Genomic DNA, 20,392 nt, shown 5'->3' on the forward strand with positions numbered 1-20,392 from the left:
GGTTATCCACGCCCGTATTGATGAGGATCCCACAATAAGGGGACACGATCTCTGCTTCGACAAGACATGCCAATAAAAACCACGCCTCGAAACATGGAAGGGCAGGACGAAAAATGGTTCGAAATAATGACCGGGCAGCCGTGATGTCACGTTATAGAAAGTCGTCAGCGGATTGGACTCGTGAAATATTATACTCTCCGCGGTTGTGTGTGGTACTTGTGTTGCAGATCCAGACACGTTCATTACGTCCGAAGACTATCTTGGAGTATTCGGAAAGGGGAACCCACCTTGCAATGTCAAAGACAATCTGCGCGCCGGACACCTCGTCATTGAAGTCTGGTTCAGGCGCTACTAAGGGAGTCCTGTACTAAGGGGTCCTCGGGCGTCCGACCTGTTATACATGGGCCAGATTGATGGGCCATGAACATACGAAGATCGAAGACTTTCGCCCATGTCTGGATGGGACTCTCCTTGGCGTGGATGGCAAGTTGGCGACCAAATATGAAGATTCCTATCTCTGTAACCGACTTTATGTAACCCTAGATCCCTCCGGTGTCTATATAAACCGGAGGGCTAGGTCCGTAGAGGCCAAGATTCATTATCATAGTCATACAGGCTAGACTTCTAGGGTTTTAGCCATTATGATCTCGTGGTAGATCAACTCTTGTAATACTCATATTCATCAAGATCAAGCAAGCAGCAAGTAGGGTATTACCTCCATAGAGAGGGCTTGAACCTGGGTAAACATTGTGTCCCCTATTTCCTATTACCATCGACCTTAGACGCATAGTTCGGGACCCTCTACCCGAGATCCGCCGGTTTTGACACCGACACCCCCCCCCCCGATTTCCATTAACAGAAATCATTAGATGTACACAACACTAAGCCCAGCCTGCTAAACAGATTTCATTCATTACTAGTTTCAGCAAAGTGCTCATGTCATAGCCACTGAATACATCACGAGTGCTACATAAACTGCAAATAAAGAGACAATCATCCTACAGAGCACATCGATTTTGCCCATTATCTTCACAAGCTCTTTCATCTCCTCATTGCTGTCAAGGCCGTTCAACAGTGCTTGGCCATGATCAGAGGAACTGCATCTTTAACCTTCTGCTCTACATCTTCCTCTTCTGTCGTTCCTTCAATTACTTGTCCAACACCCCAACCTGCTGGTATTGGGACTCCTCGGCTAACCAAATAATCAGTGTAGTTGCATTCCCCCACATCAGCAACTTCCCAGAAATACAAATCACACGAATCTTCCCTTTTCCGCACGAATCAAATTGGAAGATCATCAACCAAACTATTAGAAAATCAGCAACTAAAAGCAGTAGAACAACACTTAAACATATTATTTCCCCATGATTCGGGCATTTGTAGAAGCCTCGGCCAGGGTTGAGGATTGTGGTTGAGACGCGATGGATGACTCTGCATGATTTGCAGCAGTGGCACCACAGCAATGGTAGCGGGTTCCGATGAGCAACCGGCTGTGGTGCATGTGCCGGTGGGGGTGTGATGAGACCCACAGACGATGGTATGGGTGGCGACTTGGCACATATCTGGTTGTTGCCTGCTGAAGAGCAGGTGGACGAGCAGCCAGCGGACATGGTTGCTGCGGCCAGAGCTTCTGATGCTAGGCAGAGTAAGTAGAGAAGAGGAGAAGCGAACGTTGGATATGTCAGTTTCATTACTTGCAGAGTAGCATAGCGCCATATGTAGTCATAGTCTAGGTTTGGATTCGAACCAGATACAGGAGCACGTCTCTCTTTTTTCTAAAACTTAGCAACGTCTCTTTACTGGTACACTAGCTTGTTCTGTACGCCTTCTCAAGTCTTTGATTTTCTTTCTTTTTTTGCGAGGAAGGAAGGAGGACAAAATTGCGAGTTCCTGGAACTCGAACCCAAGACCTCTCGGTTGAAAACCAAGGGTGCTAGTCACTTATGTGGCGAACGTTCCCTGGGAGGAGGACGGCAGACAAACGCATTTTCCTCGCAGTTTTAGTTGCGACACAAGATCTAACGGTCGCAGTTTTGGGAATGTTATCAGGCGAACGAGCCCAGTTTTTCTTTTCTTCCAATATATAAAAAAGTAAGCTACTTGGTGCCGGCTTAGTCAACAAACAATTATGCCAACCATGACCGTTGGATTGACATTCAACGTATGCCGTGTTTCTTCAGTCTCTTCTTCCTCCAACCGCCAAAGCCAAACCAGCGACGGCGGGACCACCTGCTCCTGCCTCGCACGTCTGGCAGTGCTGCCGCGCACGCATCATGGCCACATCGCTCCCTAAAACTCTCTGCATCTTCCCCGGCTCCTGTTCGTTCCCGTCCGAGGCCTCACCATCGTCCTCTGCCTTGGTTCGCTCGCCGCGGCGCCGCCCTCCGGTGTTGTCAACATGGTCAACAACCGAGAGGAATAAGGAGATGACTATACATGGTGAGGATGACAGTAGGGACCCAGCAGCGCGTGTAGTTTTTTTTTCGGGACAGAGAAGGGTATCAACTGGGTTGTGCGGGAGCTCTGGCCCATCTAGCCCACGCTTTTATTTCATATGTTTACCACATGACCAGACCAGTTTTTTTTTCTTTCTGAAAATGGCTAGCCAAACTATTTTGTTTTTGCAGAATAACCAATGTAGGCCTACTTGCTTTTCTACACCCTGCTGGGTCGGTAATCTTTCAAGACGAGGAGGGATGCATTCGGGCTTGCCCAAAAAATGGGCTATAAGTAATAAGAAATGGGCTATAAGTAATAATAAATGGGCTGTAAAATGAAAAAATAAATCAAACAGGCAATTAGTTCCAAAATACTTTTTTCTTTTGGATTTTGATATTTTAAATTTCATTGTTTTTTGCGGGTAAAATTTCATTGGATTTGAATTAAGGTATGTTTAGTTTTTAAATTAATTTGAATCTGGCTAGAAATTTCGGGTTGTATGTTGTTTGGGACAGATTTGGAGGATGACTTGTGGGTCTACTAGGTTGACGTGTATGAAAGGATTTGTCAACTTAGTCCACAAACGATTCTAGCAACAGTGACCGTTGGATCCAACGGCGGTGCTGCTTCTTCAATATCAGATCTTCTTGCTCCAGCCGCCCAAACCAGCGCCGGTGGGACTGCCTGCTCCCGCCTCCCGTGGCCGGTTGTGCTGCCGCACAAGCCGCACCACCCCGCCCTACTCCATCATTGGACAGGCCATTCCTCTATTCACCCACACCTCCTGTTATTTTTGGTGACGGCAGCCTAACCAGTAAACCCTCGTACTCCCCACCGCGTGGGCAACCACTGCCGAGTCTTCACCGGCTCTGTGTCGTTCCCTTCCTAGGCCTCACCGTCGTCCACCGCCCTGGTTCTCTCGGCGCGCCCTGGTCAACGAATGACATCCATCGGAAGTGGACTGTAAGTGGAGAGGCTGACAGCTGGGTCCACGGCCGCACACAAGGAAATGCCTCCTTATTACGTGCAAAATAATGATTCCTCCACCTGACAGCGGGGACCCAATGGAAGGGCCTCTGTATTTCACGAAAAAAATGTTCCCCCCGCTATCAGCTCGGACCCACCAGCTATATCTTCGCACGCAAGGAAGTGCCTCCTTATTATGCACAAAAAATGAATACTCCCCCTGCAAGCTGGGACCCACCATAGTGGGAGGCTGACTTGTGGGCCTACTAAGTTGACGGGGACGGAGGGCTTTGTCAACTTAGTCAATATGAATGATTCTAGCTCCAGTGACTGTACGATGTCCATCCAACGACCGTAGTGCTTCTTCAACCTCTGGTCTTCTTGCTCCAGCCGCCCAAACCAGCGCCAGTCGTGTCGCGTGCTCCTGCCTCCCGTGGCCGGCTGTGCTGCCGCGGAGGCCTCACCGCCCCCTACTACTCCCACCGCTGGCCAGGCCATCCCTCTACTCACCCACACCCCATGTTATTCTGCAGCGACGGCAGCCTCACACCATAGCCGAACAAGTGAAACCCTCGTACTCCTCTCCGCATGGACATCCACTGCCACGTCTTCCCCAACTCCGTGTCGTCCCCTTCCTAGGCCTCGCCGTCGTCCATCGCCTTGGTGCTCTTGGCGCGGCGTGGTCAATGTGGTCAAGGAACAACTTCCGTTGGAAGAGTACTATACGTGGAGAGGCTGATAGCTGGGTCCACGGCCGCAGCAAGGAAGTGCAACTTTATTACGGGCAAAATTGTGATTCCTCCACCTGACAGCAGGGACCCACCGGACAGGGCACCGTATTTCATGAAAAAAGCATTCCCCCCCTGACTGTTGGGACCCACCAGCTACATCTTCTCATGCAAGGAAGTGCCTGACAGTCGGGACCCACCTGGTCGAAGCGTACGTAGCGTTGTCATTCTCGTCGCGAACGTGTACGCACGTATTGGTCGATCGGTCTGTCTGCAGGCTGCAGCGATGAACTGTGGCCGGGTAAGGAAGGGCACGTGTCATAGTAGAGGCGCGCACGTAGCATGTCACACAATCCCGTTAATATCGTATACACGTACGTACAACCAGGGTGCAAGAAAGTAAATACGGCCACATACGTACATATGGGCGGGGTCTCGAACGCCTACTCGCGCATACGTACGGCGAGGGCTCGTGTACATGGGCAGGCAGCAATGGCGTCCTATTCATCGGTGGCCAACCGGCTCGGGTCGGAACGGAATGCGTCGTGTTCATCGGGAGCCAACCGGCTTGGACGGAACAGCCGATCGAACCGAGGCCTGGCGTACCGTGAAACGGAGGAAATGGCCTTGTGTTCGACCCCCTACGGTCGAAACGGGATCCTATTCACCGGGAGGGGTGTGGCGTGCCGTAAAACGAAGGAAACAGACTTCTCTTGGACCTCCTACGGTAGAAACGGGGACATGTTGATCGGGCGGGGTGTGGCGTACCGCAAAGTGGAGGAAACGGACTTGTGTTGGAGCGCCATGGTCGAAACGGGGGTCCTGTTCATCGGAAGTGGTGTGGCGTAGCGCAAAACGGGACTCCACGGCTACTATTCATCTCCACCATCGACCTCCTCCAGCCTCCACGGGCTACTGTTCATCCACCATCGACCTCCTCCAGCCTCCACCTTCGATTGTTCATCCACGGGCTCCAGTTCATCCAGCCTCCACCGCTCCTCCACCGGCTACTATTCAACCAACCCTCTCCTCGGGGTCCTGTTCAACCACGCCTCCACCGGCTACTGTTCAACCAGCCCTCCACGGGGTCCTGTTCATCCAGCCCTCCACGGGGTCCTGTTCATCCACCCCCAACCGGCTCGATCGGGGTCCTGTTCATCCAGTGGCAACGGCCTCTACTACCACGGGGTCCTGTTCATCCAACCCCCACCGGGAACTGTTCATCCAACCCCCCAACAACGCTCACTGTTCATCAAGAGGCAGCAGGTTCGATCGGCTTCAGTTATCAACAGTAGCAAAGGAATCGCTCGATCGGGTTCAGTTAACAGCGAGATCGATCGATCGCTCAGGTTCAGTAACGCGTAGCCTGTAGTGCAATCGCTCGGGTTTAGTAGGCGAACGCCTCGCTCGGGTTCAGTTAGAGCGCAATGCCTCGCACACACGCGCATACATGTACGAGAGAAACGCGCATCCTCGGCCCCTGACTACCCACCGTAACCGGGAACTCCCCGATATTTTCCTCACCCTCGCTTCTACCACGGTTTTTTTCGTCATGGACGACCCAAAGAATGTCATACAACTGCGTCTCCGGCCCACCCAAGATGAAAAGCCCATTTTCTGTCATGTTTTTTTGTCATAGAAGTAGGAGCCCACCACATCTATGATGATACCGGGTTTTGTCACAATTATCGTCATAGAAGTGTCATAAGCATGGCAGAAAAAAAATCTTTCAGCCCAAAATGTCACGGATGTGTCTTTTTTTGTAGTGCATAAAATAGATCCCCAAGAGACCATTGTATTGAGAATCAAAAGAGAGAGAGAAAGCCATCTAGCTACTGCCTACAGACACGTAGGTCTATGGTGGACTACTCACGCATCATCGGAGAGGCACCAATGAGGATGATGAACCCCTCCGTGATGGTGTTAGATTGGATCTCGTGGTTCTGGAACTTGCGGTGGCTGGAATTGTGTTTCGTCGACTCCCCTAGGGTTTCTGGAATATTTGGGAATTTATAGGGCGAAGAGGCGGTGCAGGGGGACTCCGTGGGGGACACAACCCCCCTGGGCACGCCAGGGCTCCTGGGCGCGCCCTGGTGGGTTGTGCTCCCCACGGGCCTCCACTCTGGTACTTTCTTGGCCCACTGGGTGTCTTCTGGTCCAAAAAAATCTCCAACAAGTTTCATTGCGTTTGGACTCATTTTGGTACTGATATTCTGCGAAGTAAAAAAGAGCAACTGGCACTGGGCACTATATCAATAGGTTAGTCCCGAAAATGATATATAGTTGCTATAAAATGATTGTAAAACATCCAAGAATGATAATATAACAGCATGGAACAATCAAAAATTATAGATAAGTTGCAGACGTATTAGCATCCCCAAGTTTAATTCCTTCTCGTCCTCGATTAGATAAATGATAAAAATGGAATTTTTGTGGAATGCTGCCTAACATGTTTGATACCACACAAGTGTAGGGGATCAGTTGTAGCCTCTTTCTATAAGTAAGAGTGTCGAATGCAATGAGGACCTAAAGGCAGAACAAATATTCCCTCAAGTTCTATCGACCACCGATACAACTCTACGCACGCTTAACGTCTGCTTTACCTAGAACAAATATGAAACTAGAAGTACTTTGTAGGTGTTGTAGGATAGGTTTGCAACATAATAAAGAGCATGTAAATAAAAAAACTAGGGGCTATTTAGATAAATAAACAATTAAGTTAGTATAGCAAGTGTGAAAAAGTGGTGGTAGGAGTTGCGGAATTGTCCCTAAGCAATTGACTACGTTACTAGACAGATAGCAAATTTTGTGAGAGAGGCCACTGCTAGCATGCCATCCCTTACTTGGAATTCTATGCACTTATGACTGGAACTATTAGCAAGCATCCGAAACTACTGATGTTCATTAAGGTAAAACCCAACCATAGCATTAAGATATATTGGCCCCCCTTCAATCCCGTATGCATCAATTTCTATGCTAGGCTGAAGCTGCTATCACCTTTGCCCTCCAATACATAGTCCTATCAACATACAACTAATCCTATGGTGTGATCCACACACGCGCTTATAGGATGGGCACCAAAGGACAACACATAACCACAAGCAAATTAAACCAATCGTAGCAATTCACCAACCACCAATAGCACAACAAAAATCTACTCAAGCATCATAGGATGGCAACACATCATTGGATAATAATATGAAGCATAAAGCACCATGTTAAAGTAGAGGGTACAACGGGTTGTGGGAGAGTGGACCGCTGTAGATAGATGGGGGAAGGTGATGGAGGTGTTGGTGAAGATGACGGAGTTGTTGGAGTAGATCGCCATCAAACGATGATTGCCCTGGCGGCATTACGACGCCACCGGGAGAGAGGGGGAGAGAGCCCCCCTCCTCCTTCTTCTTCCATGATCTCCCCCCCCCCCCAGATGGGAGGAGGGTTTCCCCTCTGGTCCTTGGCCTCCATGGCGGCGGAGGGGCGGGAGCCCCTCCGAGACTAGATCTCTCTCTCTGTGTTCTTCTGTTTCTGCGTTCCCAGATTCTGGCCTTTCACCGTTTCTTAAATTCCCGGAGATCCGTAACTCCGATTGGGCTAAAAATTTAACACGATTTTTATCCGGATATTAGCTTTCTTGTAACCGAAGAAGTGCACCAACCACCTCACGGGGTGGCCACAAGACCCTAGGCGCGCCCAGTGTAGGTGGGCGCACCCATAGGGCTTGTGGGCCCCTCGGGCATCGTCTCGCGTTGATTCTTTTTCCCAAAAATCACATATATTCAAAAAAATCTCCGTAAGTTTTTATCGTGTTTGGACTCCGTTTGATATGGATATTCTGCAAAAGAAAAAACATGCAACAAACAAGAACTGGCACTGGGCACTGGATCAATATGTTAGTCCCAAAAATAATATAAAATGTTGCCAAAACTAGATGAAAGTTGTAGAATATTGGCATGAAACAAACAAAAATTATAGATACGACGGAGACGTATCAGCATCCCCAAGCTTAATTCCTGCTCGTCCTCAAGTAGGTAAATGGTAAAGAAGATAATTTTTGATGTGGAATGCTACCTAGCATAATCTTGATCATTTAATCTAATCATGGCATGAATATTAAGACACGAGTGATTCAAAGCAATAGTCTATCCTTTGATATGAAGACAATAATACTTCAAGCATACTAATAAAGCAATCATGTCTACTCAAAATAACTTGGCCAAAGAAAGTTATCCCTACAAAATCATATAGTTTTGGCTATGCTCCATCTTCATCACACAAAGTATTTCATTATGCACAACCCCGATGACAAGCCAAGCAATTGTTTCATACTTTTAATGTTCTCAAGCCTTTTCAACTTTCACGCAATACATCAGCGTGAGCCATGGATATATCACTATAGGTGGAATAGAATATGGTGGTTGTAAGGAGAAGACAAAAAGGAGAAAGTCTCACATCAACTAGGAAAATTAATTGGCTATGGAGATGCCCATCAATCAATATCGATGCAGGTGACTAGGGACTGCCATGCAACGGATGCACTAGAGCTATAAGTGTATGAAAGCTCAAACTGGAAACTAACTGGGTGTGCATCCAACTTGCTTGCTCATGAAGACCTCGGGCATTTGAGGAAGCCCATCATCGGAATATGCAAGCCAAGTTCTATATGAAAGTGACAACATAGGAGAATCTCTATATGAAAAACATGGTGCTACTCTAAAGCACAAGTGTGGTAAAGGATAGTAGAATTGCCCCTTCTCTCTTTTTCTCTCATTTTTCATTTTTTTTATTATTTTGGGCTCTTTGGCCTCTTTTTTTTATTTGGGCTTCTTTGGCCTCTTATTTTTATAAAGTCCGGAGACTCATCCCAACTTGTGAGGGAATCATAGCTTCCATCATCCTTCTCTCACATGGGACAATGCTCTAATAATAATGATCATCACACTTTTATTTACTTACAACTCAAGAATTACAACTCGATACAACAACAAAGATATGACTCTATATGAATGCCTCCGGCGGTGTACCGGGATGTGCAATGATCTAGCGTAGCAATGACATAAAAAACGGAAAAACCATGAAAACATCATGCTAGCAATCTTACGATCCTGCAAAGCAATATGAAAATGATGGTGCGTGTCATAATAAACGGAATGGTGGAAGTTGCATGCAATATATCTCGGAATGGCTATGGAAATGCCATAATAGGTAGATATGGTGGCTGTTTTGAGGAAGGGGATATGGTGGGTTTAATGCACTGCCAAAAGTTTCACGGTACTAGAGAGGCTAGCAATGGTGGCAGGGTGAGAGTGTGTATAATCAATAGACTCAACATTAGTCATAAAGAACTCACATACTTATTGCAAAAATTTATTAGCTATCAAAGTAAAGTACTAATACGCATGCCCCTAGGGGGATAGATTGATAGGAAAAGACAATCGCTCGTCCCCGACCTCCACTCATAAGGAAGACAATCAAAAAATAAATCATGCTTCGACTTCATCACATAATGGTTCACCATACGTGCTTGCTTCGGGAATCACAAACCTTAACACAAGTATTTCTACCAATCCACAATTACTCACTAGCATGACTCTAATATCACCATCTTTATATTGCAAAACTATTGCAAGGAATCAAACATATCATATTCAGTGATCTACAGGTTTTTATGTAGGATTTTATGACTAACCATGTGAAGGTCCAATTCCTCTTAACTCTCTAAATAGATATAAGTGAAGCATGAGAGTTTAATTCTTTCTACAAAATATATGCCCATGCTCCAACAAATATAAGTGAAGCAAAAGAGCACTCTATAAATGGCGGTTTTCTATGTGTGGAGAAACAGGCAATCCAAACTTCAAATGATATAAGTGAAGCACATGAAGCATTCTATAAATCCATACTCAAAAGATATAAGTGAGGTGCAAAGAGCATTCTATAAGTCAACAAAGGACTATCTCATACCAGCATGGTGCATTATTAAAAGAAAAATAAAAAGCACACTACGCTCCAAGATTTACGCATACCATGTGACAAATAAAAATATAGCTCCAAGTAAAATTACCGATGATCGTTAGAAGAAAGAGGGGATGCCTTCTGGGGCATCCCCAAGCCTAGTTGCTTGGGAGTCCTTGAATATTACCTTGGGGTGCCTCAGGCATCCCCAAGCTTAGGCTCTTGCCACTCCTTATTCCTTCATCCATCGTGATCTCACCCAAAACTTGAAAACTTCAATCACACAAAACTTACACAAAACCCTTGTGAGATACGTTAGTATAATAAAGCAAATCACCACTTCAAGTACTGTTGCAAACCCATTCATAATTTATTTTTTGCATTGTAGCTACTATATTATAACTTCTCTATGGCTTATTCCATCGATACAATCGGTAATTTCATCAAAACTAGCAAAAGAATGCATCAAGAACAGTACCTGTCAAAAACAGGACAATCTGTAGCAATCTGAACACCGACAATACCTCTGTAACTCCAAAAGTTCAGAAAAATTAGGAAAAAATAAAAAATTTGCATAATAGTACTATGTAAAAATTTCAAAAACTTATGACATTCCAGTAAAAAATGTAAATTCACGCACTACAGACAAAGTTTCTGTTTTTGCACTGCACATACCAAACAAGCAATCTAAACATCCTAAAGGCAAATCTTGGCACATTATTTTTATAATACAATGGATTTGTACAAGGGAATAATTATTTTTGTTGAAAAGTTTCTGTAATCAAGGTTTGCAAAGTTTCCATGGGCATGAACAAAGTTCAAGGAGCTCCCCCACTTCAACGGTGCTCGTCTTTCTTACTTTCACTATTCTTTTTGAAAAAGTTTGAGATTCCCCACTTTATTTTTTTGTTTTTAAACTTAATAAAAGCACACAACAGAAATAAATGACTCCCTAAAACTTCCGGTTGTCTCCCTGGCAGAGCTTTCTTTAAAGCCATTAAGCTAGGCATATAGTGCTCAAGTAATGGATCCACCCGGATCCCAAGGTATATCAAAGCCAATTTTAATTAACAATGATTTGTAATTTAGTAGTGAGCACAAAACAACACATATCATGCAATATCGAAGTCTAACTCTCTTCGTATGCATCAGCATGTCATAAAAGAACAATTCAGGCACACAAAGTAAAGGCTAATGCATAGTATAAACAGTTTCTTGCAATTTTATCGTATTGGAAACATAGAGAGGCGGAGATGTAGTTCCTATCTCATAATAATTGCAAGTAGGAGCAAAAGCACATGCATATTACATTTATCAAAATCAACATGTGTAGTAGAAAAACGTGACCCATCAATATAATCCTTAATAAGCGCAAACTTCTCCGATATAGTGTAGTAGGGAGAATTCAAAAAGATAATAGGACTATCATGTGTGGGTGCAATAGAAACAATTTCATTCTTAACATAAGGAACTATAGCAAGTTCCTCTCCATAAGCATAATTCATATTGGCATCTTGGTCACAAGCATAGCAAGCATCAAGTCCATCAAAAAGGGGTATTTCAAATGAATCCAAGGGGTCATAGCAATCATCATAGCATTCATCCTTCGGTAAGAATGAAGGGAAATTAAACAATGTATGGGATAAAGAGTTACTCACATTAGAAGGTGGGCATGGGTGATCAATCCGCTCTTCCTCCTTTTTTGTCTTCACTCTCCTCCTCATCTTTTTTATCTAATGAGCTCACAGTGCCATCAATTTCTTCTTCCATACATTCCTGTAAAATATTAGTCTCTTCTTGGATAGTGGAGACTTTCTCAATAAACTCATTAATATCGGCATTATATTCATAATTCTCATAGCAATATTGAAGTATAGCATAATTTTTAGGTCTATAAACGGCATCATAATTTTTTTCACACTTTTCAAACAAAGACTCAATTTCATAAGCACCCTTAAAAGCAACAAATTCTTCTATTTGTTCCACATCATAGTAATCATATATACCATTAGCATAAGAAGCCAAGGTTTCATTATCACTAAATTTACATGAAAAGGTAAGGTGTGGAGCCTTCGTCCTAGAGCAACAAGTATAATCATATCTCCGGCATAAATTCCAAGCATACCAATGCAACATATGAATTTGATCCCATAACAGTTTCCCTTTTAGAGTCAAGCGATAATCCCCAAAGTATCCACGTTGATCCAACATGTCTCCCATTATCAAGTTGAATGGGGTTTTCTCAGGATTATCAAAGTAGTGTTTAATACTTTCCAGATAGGGAGCATCGAGTGTTTTAGGAGGTTCCCCATCTCCATGAGTAGCAAGTACACCTAATTTTTTTGGTATTTCGTGTTCCATATCCATAACTAAAGATAGAGAACAACTTAGAACAGAAAATAAAATCTACTAAGTGATAAAGCAAACAAGCACACACGAGAATATTCACCCCACGCTATTGCTCCTCGACAACGGCGTAGAAAAAGGTCTTGATAACCCACAAGTGTAGGGGATCAGTTGTAGCCTCTTTCGATAAGTACGACTGTCGACCCCAACGAGGAGCTAAATGTACAACAAATATTCCCTCAAGTTCTATCGATCACCGATACAATGCTACGCACGCTTAATGTCTGCTTTACCTAGAACATGTATGAAACTAGAAGTACTTTGTAGGTGTTGTAGGATAGGTTTGCAAGATAATAAAGAGCACGTAAATAAAAACTAGGGGTTGTTTAGATAAATAAACAATTAAATTAGTATAGCGAGTGTGGAAAAGTGGTGGTAGGAGTTGCGGAATTGTCCCTAAGGAATTGACTACGTTACTAGACCGATAGCAAGTTTTATGTGGGAGAGGCCACTACTAGCATGGCATCCCTTACTTGGAATTCTATGCACTTATGATTGGAACTATTAGCAAGCATCCGCAACTACTAACGTTCATTAAGGTAAAACCCAACCATAGCATTAAGATATATTGGCCCCCCTTCAATCCCATATGCATCAATTTCTATGCTAGGCTGAAGCTGCTATCACCCTTGCCCTCCAATACATAGTCCTATCAACATACAACTAACCCTATGGTGTGATCCACACGCGCGCTCATATGATGGGCACCAAAGCACAGCAACATAACCACAAGAAAGTTAAACCAATCGTAGCAATTCACCAATCACCGATAGGACAACAAAAATCTACTCAAGCATCATAGGATGGCAACACATCATTGGATAATAATATGAAGCATAAAGCACCATGTTCAAGTAGAGGGTACAACGAGTTGCGAGAGAGTGGGCCGCTGTAGATAGATGGGGGAAGGTGATGGACATGTTGATGAAGATGACGGAGTTGTTGGAGCAGATCGTCGTCACATGATGATTGCCCCGGCGGTGTTCCGGCGCCGCTGGAGAGGGGGAGAGAGCCCCCCTCCTTCTTCTTCTTCCTTGACCTCCCCCTAGATGGGAGGAGGGTTTCCCCTATGGTCCTTGGCCTCCATGGCGGCAGAGGGGCGGGAGCCCCTCCTAGATTGGATCTCTCTCTTTGTTTTCTTCTGTTTCTGCGTTCCCAGATTCTAGCCTTTCACCGTTTCTTAAATTCCCGGACATCCGTAACTCCGATTGGGCTCAAATTTTAACACGATTTTTATTCGGGTATTAGCTTTCTTGCGGCCGAAGAAGGGCACCAACCGCCTTACAGGGTGGCCACAAGCCCCCTAGGTGCGCCCAGGGTAGGGGGCGCGCCCCTAGGGCTTGTGGGCCCCTCGGGCATCGTCTCGCGTTGATTCTTTTTCCCAAAAATCACATATATTCCAAAAAAATCTCCGTAAGTTCTTGTCGCGTTTGGACTCCATTTGATCTGGATATTTTGCGAAACAAAAAACATGCAACAAATAGGAACTGGCACTGGGCACTAGATCAATAAGTTAGTCCCAAAAATAATATACAAAGTTGCCAAAAGTATATGAAAGTTGTAGAATATTGGCAAGGAACAATAAAAAATTATCGATACGACTGGGACGTATCAATGTTCATCACATATTCTTTTCTTTTTTAGCATGTACATTTGGACTTTTATATGGTTCAAAGCAATAGTCTAGTTTTGACAGGAAGACTTCAATACTCAAGCATATCAGCAAGCAACCATGTCTTTCAAAATATCAACACTAAAGAAAAGTTATCCCTAGCCCATCATGCTCAATCATTGATCTATTCATGAAACACACTCGCATATTAGCTACATCTAATGCTCAAGTATGATCATAGTGCCCCTTAGTTGGTGCTTTATAAGAGAAGATGGAGACTCGAATAAAAATAAAAATTGCATAAAGTAAAAAAGAAAGGCCCTTCGCAGAGGGAAGTAGGGATTTGTAGAGGTGCCAGAGCTCAAAGCTTAAATTGAGAGATAATTTTTAAGAGGCATACTTTTCCCGTCAACGAAAACGACCGAGTAATTCCCAACACTTTCCATGATAGATATATCATAGGCGGTTCCCATACAGAAAATAAATTTTATGCCTTTTTCAACCGTTCTTTCACAATCCATAGCTAGTCGTATCCACAGGTGCCTTCCATACCAACACTTTCCAAGGATTTATATTTGACAACATAAAGTAAATTTCTTTTTCATTTCGGGACTGGGCATCCCTATTAATGTCGTACTCTCGTGCAATGACAAGTGAATAAACACTCATCAAATAACACATCTAGCAAGGAAAATATTGGCCAGCCCCTGCCACTTCATGAGCGGTACGAGCACACAAAAAGGAAATTCATTTTGAAAATTAGAGATGGCACATACAAATTTGATTAGAACAACCACATATAGGTAGGTATGGTGGACTCATATGAAAAAATTGGGTTTAAAGATTTTGGATGCACAAGTAGTATTTCTACTTAGTACAAGTGGAGGCTAGCAAATAAATTGAGCAGCAACCAACCAAGAAAGAAAAATCATATAAGCGAGAATTAGGCATAATTAACACCGAATAATGCACCATAAGTAGGATGTAATTTCATTGCATAACTATTGACTTTCGTGCTTGCATAGGGAATTACAAACCTTAACACCAATATTCTTACTAAAGCATAATTACTCACCAACAAGACTCATATATTACTATCATCATATCTCAAAACTATTACAAAGAATCAAGTTTAATTTGTCCAATGAGCTTCATGAAAGTTTTTATTATATCCCTCTTGAATATCTATCACTTTGGGACTAATTTCATATGTTGCAATTGCTTTTGATGGGCTCAAACAAATTTAAGTGAAGGACATGAGCATAAATGTTTTCGTCTCTCAAAATAATATAGGTGAAGCATGAGAGAATTTCTTCAAAAAAATACTAACTCTAAAACAAATCTAAGTGAAGCATGAGAGCATTTATTCAAAAATATTAAAGCACACCTTGCTCAAAAAGATATAAGTGAAGCACTAAAGCAATTAAATAGCTCAAAAAAATTAAGTGAAGCACATAGAGCAATCCTATCAAATCATAGCATAATTTTGGCTATCTCAAATAGGTGTGTCCAGCAAGGATAGGTGACACAAACTAAAAAGCAAAACAAGCAATGACTCATATAATACAAGACGCTCCAAGCAAAACTCATGATATATGACGAATAAAAATATAGCTCGAACTAAAATACCGATGGTCGTTAGAAGAAAGAGGGGATGCCTTACGGGGCATCCCCAAGCTTTTAGTTGCTTGGTTCTCCTTGAATATTATCTTGGGGTGCCATGGTGCATCCCCAAGCTTAGGCTCTTTTCACTCCTTATTCCTTCATCCATCGTGATCTCACCCAAAACTTGAAAACTTCAATCACACAAAACTTAACAAAACCTTCATGAGATCCGTTAGTAGAATAAAGCAACTTACTACTATAAGTACTGTTGCAAGCCATTCATATTTCATTTTTGCATTATATCTACTGTATTCTAACTTTACCATGGCATATCCCCCCCGATACAATCCATAGATTCATCAAAATAAGCACACAACGCAAAGAAAACAGAATTTGTCAAAAACAGAATAGTCTGTAGCAATCTGGAAACTTCATATCAATCACGGCACTATAGTGCGTAAAAACGGTCTACCAAGTATGATAGGACAAGACGGATTGCAATCAATATCAAGAACAATAAAATCTATGGGCACAAAATTCCTATTTGCAAGAATAAGGACATCATTAATTCTTTCCAAAGGCTTTTTAATAGTAGAATCCGCCAAGAGCAAATTAAGAGAACATTCTTCGATATCGGTAAGACCAAGCACATCAAATAAAGATTTCGGAATTGTGGAAACACTAGCACCCAAATCACATAAAGTAAAGCACTCATAATATTTTATCTTTACTTTCATAGTAGGTTCCCATTCATCATGTAATTTTCTAGGAATTGAAATCTCTAATTCCAACTTTTCTTCTAAAGCTTTCATCATGGCATCTACGGTATGTTTAGTAAAAGCTTTATTTTGTTCATAAGCATGGGGTGAATTTATCATGGATTGCAACAAATAAATACATTCAATCAAAGAGCAATTATCATAAGTAAAGTATTTGTAATCCAAAAGAGTAGGCACATCACTAGTTAAAGTTTTGACCTCTCCAAACCCACTTTTATCAATTTTCTCAACAAGATTTTCACCCTCCGAATTATCGGGACACCTTCTAGCTAAAGTTGACTCTTCTTAGGTCACTTTATCATCAATTTTAATTTTACTAAACAAGGAATCAATAGAAGAAACACCAATCATTTTGAGATCTTCATCATTTTTAAGAAAGCAATCGGTAGAACCCTCTTTCTAAAAATTCTCTTTTAGCTCTAAGCATAGCGATTCTTTTCTTAATTTCATCCATAGAAATATATAAAGCTTTAACTGATTCATTAATATCAACCTTGGGTGGAAAAACTTTAATCTTGAGGTTTTCTACATCATGAGAAATTCTATCAATACTCCTAGACATATCAGCAATCTTATTCAACTTTTCTTCTATCGTAGTATTGAAAGCTTTTTGAGCATTGATAAATTCTTTAATATTATTCTCAAGATCAAAGGGGTTCCAAATATTGTTTTAAGAAGAATTACAATAGGAATTACCATAATTATTAGAGGAATTTCCAGGAAAAGGCCTAGCATTAAAATTACTTCTATAAGCATTGTTGTTAAAATTGTTTCGCGAGACAAAATTCACGTCTACAGGATCACTATTTTGCTCAATAAAAGTAGACAAAGGCACATCATTAAGATAAATAGGAGCACTTTTACTAGCAACCAATTTCATAAGAACATCAACTTTTTCACGAAACGTACTAATTTCTTCAATCGAATTAACCTTTTTACTAGTAGGTGTTATTTTGGTATGCCATTGTGAATAATTTACCATGATATTATCAAGTAATTTAATAGCTTCACCCAAAGTAATCTCCATAAAAGTACCACCCACGGCGGAATCTAAAAGATTTCTAGAAACAAAATTCAATCCTGCATTAAAAATTTGTATAATCATCCAAAGATTTAAACCATGAGTAGGACAATTTCTCAACATCAATTTCATTCTTTCCCAAGATTGCGCAACATGTTCATGCTCAAGTTGCTTAAAATTCATGATCTGAGTTCTAAGGAAAATAATTTTCGCGGGCGGAAAATACTTAGTAGTAAAAGCATCTTTGCACTTACCCCAAGAATCGATACTATTGCGAGGCAAAGAAGAAAACCAAATTTTTGCATGATCCCACAAAGAGAAAGGAAACAATTTCAACTTCACAATATCATTGTCCACATCTTTTTATTTTGCATATCACACAATTCTATGAATGTGTTTAGATGGGACGCAGCTCATCAGGAGTATCAAAAAATTGAACTTTCATCACAAGATTTAGAAAGCGGCATTAATATCACAAGATTCTGCGCTAGTGGTGGAGGAGCAATCGGAGTGCTAATAAAACCATTATAATTGGTATTGTAAAAATCACACGATTTGGTATTTTCTTGAGACATCGCAACTATGAAACAAGATTGCAAACAAAAAGATAGATCTGACGAAAAAAAGCGAACGAAAAAGAGAGTGAATAAAACGACATTTTTGTGCAGTGGGGGAGATGAAAACGAGAGGAAAATGAAAAATAATGTAAATTGCAAGGAGATGAGATTTGTGATCAGGAACCTGATAGATGTTTATGATGTCTCCCCGGTGACGGCGCTTGAAATTCCTTTTGATGTCGCTTGAAACTGCGTCAGTATTTCCCCAAAGAGGAAGGGATGATGCAGTACAGCTACGGTAGGTATTTCCCTCAGTTGTGAAACCAAGGTATCAATATAGTAGGAGAACCAGGCAACACTATGTAAATGGTTCATGCACACAAAGAACAAATACTTGCAACCCGACGCGTAAGAGGGGTTGTCAATCCCTCCTCGGTAATGGCCCCAGAAATTGGCAAGTTGACGGAAGAATATTTGTTATAGATTGGATAAATAGCTCTCGATAAAATGCGAAATAAAATAAGTAACAAAAAAGTGCAGCAAGGTATTTTTGGGTTTTGGGAATAATAGATCTGAAAATAAAAGCGAATAAAAATAGAACTCAAGGCAAATATGAAAAAGAATAGACCAGGGGGTCGTAGATTTCACTAGTGGCTTCTCTCGAGAAATAGCACATGGTGGGTAAACAAATTTCTGTTGGGCAATTAATAGAAGATCGAATAATTATGTGGATATCCAAGGCAATGATCAATATATAGGCATCACGTCCAAGATTAGTAGACCGACTCCTGTCGGCATCTACTACTATTACTCCACACATCGACCGCTATCCAGCATGCATCTAGTGTATTAAGTTCATCGAGAAACAGAGTAATGCAATAAGAACGATGACATGATGTAGACGAGATCTATTCATGTAGGAATAGCCCCCATCTTGTTATCCTTAATAGCAACGATACATGCGCGTCTTGTTGCCCCTTCTGTCACTGGGAAAGAACACCGCAAGATCGAACCCATCACAAAGCACCTGTTCCCATGGCAAGAAAAATCGATCTAGTTGGCCTAACTAAACCAAAGATTCGAAGAAGAAATATGAGGCTATAAATAATCATTCATATAAGAGATCAAAGAAGACTCAAATAATATTCCTGGATATAGATCAGATCATAAACTCAAAGTTCATCGGATCCCAACAAACACACCACAAAAAGAGTTACATCAAATGGATCTCCAAGAGACCATTGTATTGAGAATCAAGAGAGAGAGAGAGAGAGAGAAAGAGAGAGAGCCATCTAGCTACTGCGTACGGACCCGTAGGTCTATGGTGGAATACTCACGCATCATCGGGGAGGCACCAACGAGGATGATGAACCCCTCCGTGATGGTGTTACATTGGATCTCGTGCTTCTGGAACTTGCGGCGGCTGGAATTGTGTTTCGTCGACTCCACTAGGGTTTTTAGAATATTAGGGAATTTATAGGGCGAAGAGGCGGTGAAGGGGGCTCCGTGGGGGCACAACCCCCTGGGCGCGCCCTGGTGGGTTGTGCTCCCCACAGGCGTCCCCTATGGTACTTTCTTGCCCACCTGGGTGTCTTCTGGTCCATAAAAGATCTCCAAAATGTTTTGCTGTGTTTGGACTCCGCTTGGTACTGATATTCTGCGAAGTAAAAAACGAGGAAAAAACAACAACTAGCACTGGGCACTATGTCAATAGGTTAGTCCCAAAAATGATATAAAGTTGCTGTAAAATGACTGTAGAACATCCAAGAATGATAATATAACAGCATGGAATGATACATCTCCAATGTATCTACAATTTTTTATTGTTCCATGCTATTATATTATCTATTTTGGATGTTTATACGCATTAATATGCTATTTTATATGATTTTTGGAACTAACCTATTAACCTAGAGCCCTGTGCCCGTTTCTGTTTTTTCCTTGTCTTAGAGTTTCGCAGAAAAGGAATACCAAACGGAGTCCAAACGGAATAAAACTTTCGCGATGATTTTTCTTGGACCAGAAGACACCAAGGAGACTTGGAGTGCAAGTCAGAAGAGCAATGCGGCGGCCACAAGGGTGGAGGGCGTGCCCGGGGGGTAGGATGCGCCCCCCAACCTTGTGGGCCCCTCGTTAACCCCTGACCTAGATCTTCCTCCTATATATACTCTTATACCCCAAAAACATCCAGGGGAGCCACGAAACCACTTTTCCACCGCCGCAACCTTCTGTACCCGTGAGCTCCCAGCTTGGGGCCTTTTTCGGCATCCTGCCGGAGGGGGATTCGATCACGGAGGGCTTCTACATCAACGCCATTGCCTCTCCAA

The sequence above is a fragment of the Triticum aestivum genome, chromosome 7D (genome assembly GCF_018294505.1).
Source record: "Triticum aestivum cultivar Chinese Spring chromosome 7D, IWGSC CS RefSeq v2.1, whole genome shotgun sequence".
Taxonomy (NCBI): Eukaryota; Viridiplantae; Streptophyta; class Magnoliopsida; order Poales; family Poaceae; genus Triticum; species Triticum aestivum.